The 18375-nt window shown below is 37.2% G+C and overlaps 1 pseudogene across 1 annotated transcript; it reads right to left on the bottom strand.

Annotated features, from left to right (window-relative positions):
* Nucleotides 1-10230: 10230 nt before the first annotated feature.
* LOC308337711 (small ribosomal subunit protein eS6-like) lies at nucleotides 10231-10980 on the bottom strand (annotated as a pseudogene). The gene has a single exon. The product of its transcript is annotated as a small ribosomal subunit protein eS6-like (transcript).
* Nucleotides 10981-18375: the final 7395 nt, after the last annotated feature.

The raw sequence follows: 18375 nt of genomic DNA, 5'->3' as shown, positions 1-18375 counted from the left end.
TGTTCACTGTAGTGCTTGTTCTTTTTGTGTTCAGTTTTTTCTTGGTGATAGAAGTTGAAGAGGGTGGGAAGATACAGATATTTAAGCCTCTCCTTCTTTGCTATTTAAAGTTAGCCCAATAATAATACATTTTGTGTTTTCCTAAACATTTGTAAAGTCAAAGGAATGGAAGCAGATCAACCAGACTGCCTCAACTCATAGAGCAAAGAGGAAAGAAGGTAAGATTCTTTCTAGGTATACAGAATAATTTCAGACATTTGTCTAGTAGCCTGTAAAAATACCTATTTTCCTTTTATGTATGTCCTTCCTGGTAACAGGATGCAAAAAGGTCCTACATTCTTAGAAATCAGTAGTATTATGGAAAATTTCCTGGTCTGGGACTATTTTTCCAGAATAGATGTCGATGTGTTCCATCACATATATGTTAAAAATACTCAATGGGATGCAAGGAAGGGGCATGAACAAATTGAGGGAACAAAATAATCTCATATGTAGGAATTTAAAGCACAGAATCGTGGGCTTTAACTGTGAAGGAACCGAGTAGTCATTTATACCATCCAACTCTTTGAAAACAAGTCAGAAAATGGAGGTCAAAAAAATCTGTGTGAAATGACACAGTGAGAGAGTCCAGCCTGGAACTCAAGTCTCCTGACACACATCCCAGCACTGTTTTGACACACTTGGTCATGTTGAGATTCAGATCATAGTCTATCTCTCCTGATAAGTGTTATATTAAAAAAAAAAACATAAGAAACTCATATACTAGTGTCCTTTTCCTGATCATTGCAGTACAAGTTTTAATTCTATTTAGATGGAGGAAGAGGGGATATGATTTAGAGCTCCCATCATCTTTTTGAGAATGTTCCATCTAGACAAGAATAAAAGATTCATTCATTCAAGAAATGATGATTTTCAGATGAGCACTATCAAAAGCCTTGTGGTAAAATATGAAAAATTAGTCTGATAAGTATGTCAAGGATAAAGACCCAACTCAGGCTAATATGGATGGTAAAGACAGTAACTAGTATATTAATTAAAATTTACTTATCTTTTTATTGTTGATGCTAAAAATTTATTTAAAATAAAGCCTCCTGTTTTCATTCTTAGTGAACAAATGATAACTTCTTAAATTTTCAGTGACTATTTCACTCTAGGAATAAAGGCTGACTCTGATAACTGGTCTCAAAGGAGAAGGTCTTATTGGGACAAACAAGTGGTTCACTTCCATAACACAAAGTGTGTCAAGTTCTTTTTCTTTTTCTTTTTCTTTTTCACTCTTGTTAAAACTTTTAAGTCTTTTAAGCTATAGGATGTACCTTGGTTCATTGTAATTGCTAATAGTTTGCCTTTACTGAAGATATTATCCCTCTTTTAAGTTTTTACACAAACATTTTTTACTATTACCAAAAGAAACCTTCCATGTCACAAAGCAGAAAAGATTTCATAAAACCAAAGAAGACATACAGATGGCCAACAGACACATGAAAAGATGCTCAACATCACTCACATCAGGGAAATATAAATCAAAAGTACAGTGAGATACTACTTCACATTTGTCAAAATGGCTAAAATTAACAACACAAGAAATGACAGGTGAGGATGGGGAGAAAGGGGAACCCTCTTATACTTTTGGTGGGTACAAAAGTATTTCCAGAGTGGTATTGCCACTCTGGAAAACAGTATGGAGTTTCCTCGAGAAGTTAAAAATAGAGCTACCCTATGACTTAGCAATTGCACTAATAGGTATTTACACAAAGGATACAAAAATACTGATTTGAAGGGGCACATGCACCCTGATGCTTATAGCAATATTATCAACAGTAGCCAAATTATGGAAAGAGCCCAAATGTCCATCGACTGATAAATGGATAAAGAAGTGGTATATGTGTGTGTGTATATACGTACATGTATACATATATATACACCATGGGATATTACTCAGCCATAAAAAGAATGAAATCTTGGCATTTACAACAACGTGGATGGAGCTAGAGTATATTACGCTAAGTGAAATAAGTCAGAGACAGACAAATACCATATGATTTCACTCATATGTGGAACTTAGGAAACAAAGCAGATGAACATAGGGGAAAGAAAAAAAAAGTGAGGGAGGCAAACCATAAGAGACTCTTAACTATAGGAAACAAACTGAGGATTACTAAAGGGGAGGTGGTAAGGTTATGGATTAAATGGGTGATTGGTATTAAGGAAGGCAGTTGTTATGATGAACACTGGGCGTTATACATAAGCGATCAATCATTAAATTCTATTCCTGAAACCAATATTATACTATATGTTAATTAACTACAATTTAAATAAAAACTTGAAATATTTTTTTAAAAAATCAAGTGGTATTAAGAGATGAGGTTATGTCCATATGGCACAAAAATATAAAACTAACCTTGGAGTGATTTCTCAGTACCTCCAAAAGGCAGACTGTGAACAGCTATATTGCACCATATAAAAAAATTACATGCCTTTAATCTCTATTTATAGAAATCATGTCTTAGAAAGAGTATTTTCCCTCCCCTCTTAAGACTAAAATTGAATGCATAGCTCAAGAAATATGATTGCCCCAAAGCAAACATACAAGCACTGAGAGAGCAAGTTTCACTGCTTTCTGAAAGCTACAAGTGAACAATATTTAGAACCCAATACTCCAAAGGACTTAAGAAATACAGAGACCTGGTGAAATAAATAACATATTTGTCTCCATGAAGCTGCCTATCATTAATCTAATCTAATTCACTGAACTTTGTTTAGTATACTATTCAAAATAAATCACATTTTAGAAGCAACAGTTAATTCTCTAAACCTCCAAACAAATTTCCCTGAAACACTTGAAAACCCTGAGAGTGAATAAAACTTATGAGGATCTAAGTTAATTTAGGTTTCTAGGTTCCAGAAGTAAGTATAAGACTGAGGATTTCTGCTGCATTTCAAAAAGATGGACTTTCAAGAATGCTTTTCCCTTATTTTCAATTCCTAGCACTAACACAAGGGCTGATCCTGGATATGGCCTAAACCACAAGAATTTATAAGTAGAGGACAAATAACTTCACAAACTGTAGCCTTTTACACATTTCTCAGAAAGTTCAGAGGTTCCACTGACCTGAAAAGAAACAGTGGTCAAGAAGTAACGAAGACAAGAAGCCTAAGTAGGGTATGTGTTTGTAGGGAGCAGGTATTAAACCATGTGGATCCTTGTAGTTAGTGGGTTTTCAAAATGCTATAGAGACCTAGAAATCACTATGAATGGAAAGTTCCATTTCTACGATAAGTAGAGCAGATGTCATGCAGCATGGGCAAATGATAAATGAGGATTCAAAATTCCTCAAAGCCCTCATTTTTCTCTTTTCAGGTATGATAGAATAAAAATGTACTTAAAAGGAATCAAATAAAACATTTTGTCACTTAAAAAAAATAAAAAAAAAAGTCACCAGGCTCATTAAGCACCATATAATGAATGGCTAGTATAAACTCCCACTTCCTTTTTCCTATGGTTTTCTCCTGGCTATTTGACTGGGAAGCTCAATTGATAAGGACAACAATGCTAATGAACCAATGGTCAATGGTATAATTTCTACTGTTAGACATTCTCTTCCCACATGGTTAATTGGCTTTTTTCATTCTATGGCTACAGACTACACCCCTTGCCATCCGCTTACAATTATAGGCTGTTGGTTAGAGGATGCATTTCTGTGCTAATTCCTATGACAAAAAATACTTTATAGCTTGTGCATTTTGTTCCACTGAAAGTGAGTCAGCAGCATTGCCTGTGTGGTGTGGGCCATTTCAATAGAACATTGGTGGGGTGCCTGGGTGTCTTAGTCAGTTAACCTACTCTTGGTTTCAACTTAGGTCATGACCTCGGTGTGCTGGATGGAGTCATGCGTTGTGTTCTATGCTCAGCGGGGAAACTGCTTGGGACTCTCTCCCTCTGCCTCTCCCCCTTCTCTCTCTCCCTCTAAAATAAATAAATTAATTAAAAAATAATAGCTTGGCAATCTTAAAAGTTTATGGCTATAGGCAAATGCAGTGAAGAAGGGGTATGTGTCTTATTTGGCTTGGGCTATCACTAAAAGCTACCATAGACTAGGTGGTTTAAACAATTTTAAACAATTTAGTTATCAGAGTACTAGAGGCTGACAAGTTCCAAATCAAGGTGCCAGCAGATAAGGTTTCTGATGAGAGTATCCTCTTCTTGGCTTATGGACAATGGCCTTCTCCCCGTGTCCTCACATGGTGAAGAGAGTGAGAGAAAGAGTGGATGTGCACTCACTAGAGCTCTTGTCTTTCTACCCCTTCTCATAAGGGCATGAATCCCATCATGGGGCCCCTATCTCTACTCTTAGAAATCATCTAAACCTAATTACCTCCCAAAGTCCCCACTTCCCATTACCATCAGACTGGGTGTTAGAGTTTCAACTTACAAATTGGGTGGGAAGGAAACATAAGCATTCAGTCCATAACAGAGCTAATACGAATCCTCTATAGCCATGCTTCCCAAAGGGTGCTCTTGCAGACCACCTGCATTCAAATCACCTAGAGTTCTAATTAAAATGCACACTCCTGGGCCCTCCCATCAGACCTAGAGTAGTAGCACAATTTCTATAGATGGGGCTCAGAGTTTCATTTTATAATAAGTTTCCTACCCCCGGGTGATTTTAATACACAGTAAAGTCTGAGAATCACTAACTATAGCAGTTCTTTATGGATAGCCATTGGAATCCGCAAGAACCTTTGTTAAAATTCACATGCCTGTGCCACAGCTCCAGGCCTACTGAGTCAAAATCTCTTCTGGGGATAGACCTGGGCATCTGTGGTGGTCATAATAGAGGATTGCTAATGAGATGCTAGAAGACCAGCTGCAGTCCTAAATCCTTTCTATTCACTACCTCATTTATTCCCCACAACAACTCTTCAACATTAAGAACCATTATTTCTCAATGTGCATAGACAATAACTAAGGCAGGCTCACAGAACTTAAGTGACTTGCCTAGAATCACAGAGCTAGTAAGTGATGATCCTGCAGTGGTGCATTCCTGTCAGAGTATTTCTGCCCTAGAGATAGATTTCAAGTCCTTTCAGGGACACCACATTTTATTGTATTTAAGATTTATTTTTTAAGAAGTGGGCAGAGCAGAGAGAGACAGAGAGAGAATCTAAGCAGACTCCACACTGAGTATGGAGGCCAAGGCAGGTCTTGATCTCACATCCCTGAGATCAGGACCTGAGCCAAAACGAAGAGCCAGATACTTAACCAACTATGCCACCTATGTGCCCCAGGGACATTTTAAAAGTGCTCTGATAGTTTCACATGGCAAGGTTTACAGAGCCTGAAAGGATGCTGCCCTTCCCTTCACTGTGTTTAGAATTGGGGAGCTGCTTCTCAATAACCTAAGAAGGATTAAATCATGAGTGAAGAGAACAGCAGCTAAAAAAAAGAGGTACACAAGGTTCTTAGTCAAATGCTTTCAGTCCTACTTAACAGAAAAACACAGAAAATTGCTTTTAGAATTAAATGAAAAATGCTTAGACTTAGACTCCAGATTTTTCCAAAGCAAAAGAAGTGGGAAGCCCATCATAGACAACAAAATACTTTGGGTCAAATTAAAGCATTAAAAATTAATGCTTACATGATAACCAAGACGCTTGACTTTACAGCCCAAAGAAAATTCTTGTGGGTGTTCATTTAAGTTTTTTGGTGATCTTGCAGCTGGCAACTGCAGGAGATGAAATTTCACAGTCCCAACAGCAGTTTAGTTTAGTAGCAATAACTTAATAACTGGGAGGACCTGAATACATTGGAAATTTAGACTAATTTAAGAAACATCCCTCAAAATACTGACCTGAGATACTTGTTTCTTGAAACTTAGGTCAGGGTGGGCGTAAGGGGAGTATTTTAAAGGCAGAAAAATCTATTGAGGAGATTTGGAGGGAGAAGCCAAAAGAGCAAGAGGGAAAAAATATATGGCATCAACACCTACTTTAGCCCACTTATCCCAAACTAGGGTTCATTCTGTACTACTTTCAGGACTATTTGTAATAGAATCTCTCTCTACCTCCCTATTTATAAATGCCTTGTGATGTGCAGCATTTCTAATTAATCTCCCAAACTACCTAGCTCTACTCTTCTGCCATGGTTTCAGTTATATATGATATCACAGAAAACCATGAAACACCAATGGAAAAACAAGAAAAACATATTTATATCACCTCTAACCATATTCAGGTTTGAAGTACTGATTGAATTTTGCTGTGACCTCCACACTAGAAAGTTGCCCTGCCACTGGTCCACTTTATTGTTTTCTTTCCCCAGCCCTTTTGGCCTCTCACCTTACATGTCTTCACTGAAATCCTTCTTCCACTGTGTCACCTTCTATATAAACACCCGTGTTTTGTCATAGCTTCTACATTTGAACAACCATTCATTTTACAGACATTACAAGTAAAATACATGGTCCTGCAAGGAATATTACAGCTGTACTTCAGGTCTGCATACTTTACGATGTCAGCAAGAGAGATCCATTAATTTACAGTTTTGTGTTCAGTAGGGGAGCCATATAATATTCTACATATATTTAGTTCTCCAGAATGTAGCTTAATCAATATGGTACCTCAGGTAACCTGAAATACTGAAGGCAACATAAAAGTAAGATTGTCAGACCAAGAAATTTTATGTCCACTGATGGGAGTTTAACTGCTTTGGAGGCTGCAGGAGGTATATATATTTAGAGGATTATAGTAAAGTCAATGATAGGAAAAAGTCAAACTGATGTGTATAAAATGTACTGAGGGAGAGAGAAGTCTGTGTGTAGGACCCCAAGGCAGGAACTTCCAGGTTCTAATCCTTCCTGCCAACCTTGAGCACTACAGTGATTTCAATGATAATTTCTACCTCTAAGTGTCAATAGACATTTAGAAAGTGAATGTCTCACATAGGAAAACCTACAATACCATCTTGAGCTAACCAGTGACCTTTTATGTGTCTCAGTTTTGACACCTGCCAAGTGGGCTGGACAGTTAAACTCCTTGTTTTTAAATGCCTTTGAGCCCCATGATTTTAGTACCATGCTCTGGTTTATTGTGAAGGGCTGTTCTGAGGTTCAAATGAAATATTTGATATATAAGGGCTATAAAAGTTTTAAAGTGCTATACAAATGTAAAAGTGTTTTCAATTATGCATCTCCAAGTATAACCAACAATTTGCACGTGCTCTCCAAAACCCAGCAAGTGGGTTTCTGGGCTTCGATTTCTGATTAGCCCAAAGACATATGAATTTACTTCCAATTTCCAATTGTTCAAATTTTCAGAAGCAAAAAGAGCAAAAGGTTCAAATTATGATCTTTATTAAGAAGGCTCTAAGCCATTTAGAAATGCTGGGCACATAAGTGGCTAAGCCAATCTTTTCACTGCTGTGTGGGCCCCCTGAATAGCTTTAACTGTGAGACTAATAAAAATGATAGGAGAGTTGAAACTGAGCAAAATTAGATTAGATTTCAATCTATATTCTGCAATGGTTTGTGATGGAGAGGACACTTTCATAGATGCTTCTAATCTTTTCACATGGTTTATAGACCAGCTATTAGTTAATAGGTTTTGGCATGAGATTAATATTTAAGCATTTGAAAATTCATGTGCTGCATGCCTGTGTTTATATAGCAAGGAGCTGAATCCGCATATTCACTTCAGCAACACTGGGATCCAAAGCAACCCCAGAATCCTATTTGCATGAAGGAGACTAGCTAGGACCTCTCTAGATGCCCAAAAGAAACATCGCAGAAAACATTCTTTTATTATACAAACATCCAGTAAGAACTCAATAGGTGCCACACACTAATTGCTGGGAACACAAAGATGAAAAAGAGATGCCATAGTCTTGAGGAGTTGATACACTGTAACAGAGAAACAATGGTCATCTCCCATGACACTAAGACTTATATTCCAGAATAAAGAATAGAATGTAAAAATACCCAAACTCTTCTTGAGGTGTTGATCGGTACCCTGGGAAGAAAGAATTGAAGAATAGACTTGGAATATTTTATTTGATCTAAAGTACACTTTTTTCTACCCAAACAATACATTAGGGGCATCCTATTTATTTTGATATCTCTTTTCAAGGCATGCACACTGCCACTATTTACACCACTATAAAAGCAGGCAAGGCCAAGAACAACCATACCAGCTGCTGTGGATTGTTAGTGGACAAAAATGTTTAAATTTAATTAAAGCAAATGCAACAAAGATTTATATACTATATTGACTAACAAATTGCTTCAAAGTATCCAACTAAAGCCCACAGGATGGACCCCTAAAACATATCTGAAATGGGGAACAAAAAGTGATTTAAAATGTGTGTGCATAAAAAAAGAGACGGATAAAACAAGCATGAGTTTGATTTTCCATTCATATTAAGAGTTGGTATACTTTCTTCCAACTTGATGAACAGGCAATAAATAATCTTCCAGCTTCATATTATACACAAAATATATATGTAATTGAGATATAGGTGACATATCATAAATTCACCCATTTAAAATGTACAAGTCAATGGTTTCTAGTATATTCACACATTTGTTCAATCATCAATACAATCAATTTTAGACATTTTTTTTCACTCCAAAAAGAATTTCATACCAATTAAAAGTTACTCCCCATTGACCCAACTTCATGCCCCAAGCTCAGTTCTAGACCACCACTAATATAATTATCTCTATTGATTTTCCAATTCTGAGCACTTCATATAAATGGAATTATATAATACATGGGATTCTGTATCCAGGTTCCTTCACTTAGTATAATTGTTTTTAAATCCCACCCATTTTGTAGAAAGTATCTGTATTGCATTCTTTTTTATTGATGAATAATATTCCATTATAAGTATATACCACAATTTGTTTATCTATTCATCAGTTAATGGACATTTGGGTCATTTTCACTTTTTAGTTACTGTGAATAACTCTTACATTAGTTTCTAAATGTGCACACCACTAAGCACTGGTCCAGATATTAAAAGACACCGTTATTTATTCCCCAATTCCTTCCCGTCACCAAAAATTAATAAAACAGATACAGAAAAACCAGATAATAGCTGTTCAATATGTACATAATAGACACTTAAATATTTCCTGATTCAGTGAATTAATGAATGAGAGAAATCTGTCCTTCAACCCCTGTTTCCTCTTTCAATCACATCTTTATCCACCTAGTATCTACCTGGATACTAGGTCATAAAATGTTAGGGCTGGAAAACAACATGGAGCCCTGGATTCATTCATTCAATTGTGCTTCAAGACCCACATGTATCAGAACCACCAAAGGAACGTGTTAAAAGTATATATTTCAGTGACCCCCCCCAACTTCCAGAGATTAATTCAGTAACTTTTGGGGGAGATTCCACAGGAAGCTGCTTTTGTAATAAGCATCCCAAGTAATTCCAGTGCATTCTATAGTTGGAGAATTATTTAGTCCAACCTTCTCATTCTATAAAGGAGGAAATTTAGAACAAGCATGGGGAAGTTACATGCTCAAGGTCACAGGGTATGGTAGAGATAGAGTAACAGGGAGCTGAGGTTATGAATCCCAATACAGCACTTTTCATTACCTTGAGCACCCTCTTTATTACATCCCCATAGTTCCCCTGTGAATATATACTTCTCTCACAGACTTGCTCTATAAGTGTCAGTGTGACACACCTTAAATGCTCAATAGCCATCTTTTTTTTTTTTAAGTTTGGTCCTGTGTGAACCAGATATTTTGGAAGTGTTTGCTAACAGTATAAAGTAACAAATATAAGGCCCAAGAAGAAAATATCAGACCCAGGAAGAAGGTCTCTGTCATTCCTGACCCAAATGTTGAAAAAGAGCCTAACTGGAAAACTGTCTCCAACCATGGGCTTTTGGTGGCCAAAGAAGCTGTGTAGTGACATTTCCTATCCAAGGTTCTGAAGCCGCTCTGTACACCCACTGTGATCTATTTAAAGGAGCCAGTTCTTTTTAGAAAACAGTTTCTGCCAAGTTTTCTATCAGAGGGAAATCATAAAGTAGGTGAACTTCAGCCATGAGTAAAAGGTAGTGGAAATTTTTCTAAGTGAAAGTTGATATACCTATCAAAAAGATACACTCACTCAAACCCATTACCATGAATCATACCCTCCTCATTTCTCTGCAACTTAATTATATATTTTCTTATATCTGGTATTATTTATATGTTACTCTTAGGAAAATGTCATTTTTGACTGGACTTGGACTTAGAGGTAGAAGCTCTCAAAGAAGACAGCCTCCATCTCTTGGCAATATGTTCCTCACATTTTTCTTTGGCCTCTTTCATTCTCTTAGTCTGAAGTTCAGTATATTCTGCAGTCTCTCCCTTATTAGTATTCTGTTTCTTCAGAGCAATGTACAGACATTTGTTTTAGAGGACATGTGGAGTAATAAGATGCAGAATTGGGCACTTTGGTTATAGGTCTCTTACCTTCTTTGTTTAGAGGCCTTCTCACAACATACTGGTGGACATCATCTTTAGAGAAACTGAAAAGTTTGTAGATTCTACTAGGCCTTTTGTGCTCCAGGTGATGAGGCACAGTAGTATCAGTGTTTCCAGGAATATCCTTTGCCCCCTTTTCCACAATGACCAAGTTGAGAACACTGAGATTGCCACCCACAATGCAACCACAAACAGATTTTTGCTTTCTTACTCTAGTCCTTCTTGATCTGTAGCAGGAATGGCCCTTAGCAGCAGGTGAACATGGCCATGGGACAAGACACCCTGTCTCATGAAGAAGCCTTATTTGTCATTGCTACCACCAATTCAGACCATGTAACCCTTCCATCTTTCACCCAGATCATCATCAGCAACTTCTATGGTTATATACTTCTCATAAAAGGTATGAAGTTTGCTCTCTTTGTCCACTTCAATGAGTTTCTGGCAGCCAGAAGCTGGTAAAGAGATGTTCAGCTTCATCCTAAAACAGCCTACTGCCTCCAAGGTGCCACACAAGAGTTCACCTTAACATTCTGAAAATGTTTTTTTCAAAGTAATAGTTATATAATACTACAAGACTTATTAACATAAAATAGCAGTCCTCTGCTCCCTCCTCCTGAGTACTTCCTCCTAATGAAAACTTTGAACTTTTTAAGCTGTTTCCTCCCTTATTTATCTCCATGTATTTTTTTTTAAAGATTTACCTATTCATTATTATTTTTTTGAGAGAGAAAGAGAGAGAGAGAGAGAGCGAGCACATAGGGGAGGGGCAGAGGGGGAAAAAAAATCTCAAGTGGACTCCTTGCTGAGCTCAGACCCCCACACAAGGCTTGATTTCATGACCCTAAATTCAAGACCTGAGCCAAAATCAAGAGTTGGATGCCTAACTGACTGAGCCACCCAAGTGCCCCTGTTCATCTCCATGTTTACAAATAATATGCCCATAGTTTTACTTCTTAATTAGCCAATATTATATATTATCTATATTATCTATTGAGTTCCTATTATGGAAGAGAATGACCAGTTACCCTCCCTCAATTCTTCAAATTCACCTATACCATAGATTTATACTATTAGGAATATTTATTTCTAACTAAATAGTATAATTTAATTTCCTTTCTTGTACAAGTTTTTGTTTTCCCTGGTGTTAATAATTGTCTCATTTTTGCTTGAGGGAGCTTTCATTTGATTTCTGTTTTTATAGGAAACATAATATTGTCATCTGCTGAGTGAGTGAGGAGGTAGTTGGAAAGAAAGTTTGAAATAGCCAATTTGGAGCTTGAGGGAAAGATGTCATTAGTGAACACAGAATATCTAGGTAACATTGAGGGTTCAAATGAGGTGAGAGGTCATGAATTTATAAGTGAAACCAATCTACACAGCTGCGTGAATTTTTTTCCAACTGTGCTCAGGTGTAAGAGTGGAAGCAATAGACAGTTAAGTTGATCAGGGGCTGAATTTTCCCAGAAAGGTTCAATGGAAAAGAAGGACAGATGATAGAAAAAAAGTTAAAGATATTAAAGAACAAAAGTTCTTTAACTTTTGTTAAAGTTAAATGTTGGGGTGCCTGGGTGGCTCAGTGGGTTAAGCCTCTGCCTTCTGTTCAGGTCATGATCTCAGGGTCCTGGGATCAAGCCCTACACTGGGCTCTCTGCTCAGCTCCCTCTCCACCTGCCTCTTTGCCTCTTTGTGATCTCTCTCTCTCTCTCTCTCTCTCTTTCTCTCTCACAAATAAATAAAATCTTTTTTTTTTAAAGTAATCTCTCTCAACTTCTTTCATGAAAACTTTGGCCCACGTATATCTATATTCTTCTTCCTCTTTGGTTAAAATGTTGGGGGGGGTTCCTTCTTACTGTCTAATATTAATCTATTTGCCTATGAGGATCATGAAGGATGTGAAATCTCTAAATAGAGAATCCAGTGGGATTATTTACTTTGAACAAAATCTTAAGAATTAGATGAGTATGGGAATGAAAGAAAAGAGAGAGGTGTACACACACTCATATGCAAGTATAGAGCTAGAAAGTCAAGTCTAACAGTGAAGTAAAAGGTGAGAGAATATGCTTGAATGGGGGAATATAGCTTGAGATGAGTGGTGAGTATCTGGAAGAGCTACCATGGAAATTCAATAGTAGATAAAGCTGAATAGGGATATGTAAAAAGTCTTTCTAGCAGCTCTGAAGAACCCAGATGAGGCTATAGACTGTGCACTGGTTGTGGCACTGGTCCTGATAAAGGTATGGTTTTCTCTAATTCAGTCACAGTTGCAGCACAGAAAGCACTGGTTAAATTGAGCCAGGAATGAGAGGTTTTCTGGACCAGTTTAGTGACAAGATGAATCTAGAATTAGATAGGGACATTAGCAAGAGGAACACACTATAAGGATTAGGCTGAATAAGAAGGGAAGAAATAGGGGCGCCTGGGTGGCTCAGTGGGTTAAGCCTCTGCCTTCGGCTCAGGTCATGATCTCGGGGTCCTGGGATCGAGCCCCACATCGGGCTCTCTGCTCAGCGGGGAGCCTGCTTCCCCCCCACCCCCGCCTCTGCCTGCCTCTCTGTCTACTTGTGATCTCTGTCTGCCAAATAAATAAATAAAATCTTTAAAAAAAAAAAGAAGGGAAGAAATATCACAAAAGGGTCACAAGACTTCTCACTAGGCTCAACTTGGAAGTAGTTGTACATTTTAGGTTCTGAAGCAAAAGGTTCAGGGGTGTTCCCATTACTTCTTTCAGTTGAAAAATGTAGTTAACTTCTTTCAACAGGCTGCAAGTACCACCACCAAATAATAATTGGGCTTTTGATTAATATGTGCCATACTATTAATGTCTCAGATCACTTTAAAAAAATATGCGTTGAAAAGGTTATGTCCATGGTACGATCTGAGGCTTTAATTCAATTTTTAATATTATGGATTTTATGGGGAATATAGAAGGAACATATCCTAATGTGGAAAATTTGAAATCTGCAACAAGGAACTAAAAATGACCTCGTAACAGCATTCAGGAAAAAAAATAACTAAATTACTTTAGCACATATATGTATACATAGTTTTGTGTCATGTTTAAATGCATAGGTTCTGGAGGTAGATGGGCTAAATTCTTATCCCAGAGCAACCATTTCAATAGCTATATACAAATTAATATAAATGAGATTTTTGGTCACAGTCCCTGGTTCAAACTCAGTATCCAAACAACCCATTAAATAATTGCTGAAGCTATGTCATAGATACATGGGATTCAATATACTAGTCTTCCTAATTTTATGTTTATCACATTAATGTTCAAAAAAGTTTAAAAACTAGTCTTTTCCAGTAAGTATTAAAAAGTCAAAAGAGAAAAAAAAACATTAAACAACCCATTAAAAATGGCACTAGAAAAGAACTTGGGATTAGACTTCAAGGAAATAGACTTTTTGTATCCTAGAAAGCTGAAGGCAGATATTTTGTCCCTGGTAATGTGGGCACTGATCAGGCTTTCTTTCCTCAGTTGAGGATGTGGCCTTGTTAATGCTGAGTTTGATTCAAGAACTAGAAGAGTCCTTTGTTAGTTTCAAACATCCCCTTACCATATATGAAAGACCCACAGTGAAAATCATTCTCCATGGGGAAAAACAGAGCTTTTCCTCTATGGTTACGAACAAGATAGGGATGTCTGCTCTCACCATTACTATTTAACATAGTACAGAAAGTCTTAGCCTCAGCAATCAGACAACAAAAAGAAATAAGAGGTATCCATTTGCAAGGAACTGATACATGAATTCAACAAAGTTGCAGGATATAACACCAATGCACAGAAATTTGTTGCATTTCTATACACCAAAAATGAAGCAGCAGAGAAAGAATTCAAGGAATCAATCCCATTTACAATTACACCAAATACCATAAGATAATGTAAGAAACCTAACCAAATCAGTATTCTGAGAACTACAAAACACTTATGAAAGTCAAATCAGTATTCTGAGAACTACAAAACACTTATGAAAGGAATTTAAGAGGACACAAAGAGGACACAAAAACCGTGAGATATCTAGTAATAAACCTAATCAAATCTGTACTCCAAAAACTATAAAACATTGTGAAGGAAATTGAAGAGGACACAAAGAAATGGGAAGATTCCATGCTCATAGATTGGAAGAACAAACATTGTTAAAATGTCTGTAATACCCAAAGCAATCTACGCATTTAATGTAATTCCTATCACAGAGCTAGAACAATAATCCTAAAATTTGCATGGAACCACAAAAGACCCTAAATAGCCAAGCAATCCTGAAAAAGAGAAGAAAAGCTGGAGTCATCATGATTCCAGGCTTCAAGCTCTATTACAAAGCTGTAGTCATCAAGACAGTATGGTACTGGCACAAAAACAGACATATAGGCCAATGGAACAGAATAGAGAACTCAGAAATGAACCTTCAATGCTACAGTTAACTAATCTTCAACAAAGCAGGAGAATATCCAAGGGGAAAAAGATAGTATCTTTAACAAATGGTGTTGGGAAAACTGGACAGCAACATGTAGAAGAATGAAACTGGGGCACTTTCTTACACCATACACAAAAATAAATTCAAAATGGATGAAAAACCTTTATGTGACACAGGAAACCATAAAAATCCTAGAGAAGAACACAGGCAGCATCCCCTTTGGTCTCAGCCTCAGAAACTTCTTACTAAACATGGCAACAGAGGCAAGAGAAAGAAAAGCAAAAATTGAACTATTGATTCTTCCTCAAGATAAACAATCTTCTGCGTGGTGAGGGAAATAATCAACAAAACTAAAAGGCAGCCTATGGAATGGAGAAGATATTTGCAAATGACATATCTAATAAAGGGTTAGTATCCAAAATATATAAAAAACTTATTAAACTCAACACCCCAAAAAACAAATAATCCAATCAATAAATGGGCAGAAGACATGACTAGACATTTTTCCAAAGAGGACATCCAGGTGGCAAACAGACACAGGAAAAGATTATCAACATCACTCATCATCAGGGAAATACAAATCAAAACCATAACAAGATACCACCTCACACCTGTCAGAATGACTAAAATTAACAACATAGATACAACAGGTGTTGTGGTGTTGGTGAGGATGCTGAGAAAGAGGACCATTCTTACACTATTGGTGGGAATGCAAACCAGTGCAGCCACTTTGGAAAACAGTGTAGCGATTCCTCAGAATGAAAAAAATAGAACTACTCTAAGATCCAATAATTGCACTATTAGGTATTTACCCAAAGGATATAAAAATACAGGTTCAAAGGCATACATGCACCCCAATGTTTATAGCAGCATTATCAACAATAGCCTAATTATGGAAACAGCCCAAATGTCCATCAACTGATGAATGGACAAAGAAGTGGTATATGTGTGCATGTGTGTGTGTATACATATAATGGAATATTATTCAGCCATCAAAATGACTGAAATTTTGCCATTTGCAACAAGATGGTTGGAGCTAGGTTGTAGTATGCTAAACAAAAATCAGTCAGTCATATAAACAAAAATATGATCTCACTCATATGTGGCATTTAAGAAACAAAACAGTTGAGGGGCACCTGGGTGGCTCAGTGGGTTAAGCCACTGCCTTCAGCTCAGGTCATGATCTCAGGGTTCTGGGATGGAGCCCCGCATCGGGCTCTCTGCTCAGCAGGAATCCTGCTACCTTTTCTCTCTCTGCCTGCCTCTCTGCCTACTTGTGATCTCTCTCTCTCTCTGTGTCAAATAAATTAATAATAATAAAAAAGAATCAAGAGTAACATACACCAGAAAGAAACAGAGACAATATACAGAAACAGGGGTTTTACAAGTAATAAAATGTCACTAAATTCACATCTTTCAACTGTTACTCTGAAGATAAGTGGGCTAAATGTTCCAATCAAAGGACACAGGGTGGGGCACCTGGGTGGCTCAGTGGGTTAAAGCCTCTGCCTTCGGCTCAGGTCATGATCCCAGGGTCCTGGGATCGAGCCCCACATCGGGCTTTCTGCTCAGCAGGGAGCCTGCTATCCTTTCTCTGCCTGCCTCTCTGCCTACTTGTGATCTCTGTCTGTCAAATAAATAAATAAAATAAAATAAATAAACAAAACAGTTGAATGTATGGGGGGAGGAAAGAGAGAGAGAAACAAACCATAAGAGACTCTTAATGATCAGGAACAAACTGAGGAGGGGAGGATGGGAGGAAGGGAGGGAGGGAAGGAAAGGGGGAAGGGGATGGGCTAGATGGGTGATGGTTATTAAGGAGGGCACTTGTCTTTTTTTAATATTTTACTTATTGATTTGAGAGAGAGAGAGAGAGAACAAGCAGGAGATGGCCAGAGGGAAAGGGGGAAGCAGACTCCCTTCTGAGCAGGGAGCCTGATGTGGGGCTCAATCCCAGGACCCTGAGATAATGACCTGAGCCAAAGGCAGAGGCTTAACCCACTGAGCCACCCAGGTGCCACAGGAGGGACCTTGTTATGATGTGCACTGGGTGTTGTATCTATGTGATGCATCACTGAATTTTACTCCTGAAACCAATATTGTCCTGCATATTAACTAGAATATAAATAAGAATTTGAAAAGAAAAAAAAGGAATATGACCATATAATAGAAATTATGAGAAACAAACTGAGGGTTTGAAGGGGAGAGGGGTGGGAGTTTGGGTGAGCCTGGTGGTGGGTATTATGGAGGGCATGTATTGCATGAAGCATGGGTGTGGTGCATAAACAATGAGAAGAAATTTTAAAAAAAGAAATTATGAAAAACAGAAGAAACAACATTTCTGATTCATCCATAATCTACCGCTTTAAAGAATCAGTGATATAATTTTGTTTTTTTATATTCATGTTCTTATGAAATTTTGATGATACAGTAAAAATAAATATCCCCTTAAATGGAAGTTCACAGATTATTAATACAATTTTTTTTTTTCCTCCAGAATGGTGACAAAGATTCTGAGTGTAAAAAAACTAATGTTGCAGGGGGAAAATCAGCTATATTTTTGGATCTGGCAGGACTGTTCCCTGTACAGATAGTTCTATAGGGAACTAGGGACCAGGGTAAATCTATGCTAGGATATTCTGAACCTGCATGAAAGTATGGTCCTTTCCCAACCAATCCACAACACCAGAAATTCTGTAGGTGTTATTAGAATTGAGATTTGAAATACTGTAATAACTGTATGTAGGTATGTATTTATAACATAAAAAATAAGAATTCAAATAACCTTTTATTATTTGGAGGTGGTTAGCTGATGGAAAATTTTATTTTGCAGTAAACAGCCCTTAATCTATCACATGTTGCAATTATTCGTCCTAATTTATCTTTATGTTATTGTTATACATTTTACACACACACATATTTTCTTTTCTTTTTTAAAGATTTTATTTATTTATTTGACAGAGATAGACACAGCTAGAGGGAACACAAGCAGGGGGAGTGGGAGAGGGAGAAGCAGGCTTCCTGTGGGGCTCGATCCTAGGACCCTGGAATCATGACCTGAGCCAAAAAAAGATGCTTAACGACAGAGCCACCCAGGTGCCCCTACATTTTCAATGTTAAGTTAAATGATCTATTGGTTTTTCTTATTTCTTCCTTTATTTTTATTATTAGAAAGCCCTTCCAGGTCACTTTTATTTTACTCCAGTTATAATATACTTTCCTTTTTTTTACATTTAACACTTGAATCCTTCTGAAATTTGCATTTGACCAGCTTCTCTTGTAAATGATATAAGCATAAAAATTACTACAATTCAGTGAATATTTGAGTACTGTGTACAGAGATAAGCATTTTACACATATCATATATGCTTTTATCATTCTCACTGAAAATACAAACAATTCAAAACACTTTTTTTTTTAAAGATTTTATTTATTTGACAGGCAGAGATCACAAGTAGGCGGAGAGGCAGGC

This window comes from Martes martes, assembly GCF_963455335.1.
Source record: "Martes martes genome assembly, chromosome: X".
Classification (NCBI taxonomy): Eukaryota; Metazoa; Chordata; class Mammalia; order Carnivora; family Mustelidae; genus Martes; species Martes martes.
The sequence above is the reverse complement of the archived record's forward strand: the minus strand, read 5'-3'. Positions and strand labels throughout refer to the sequence as shown.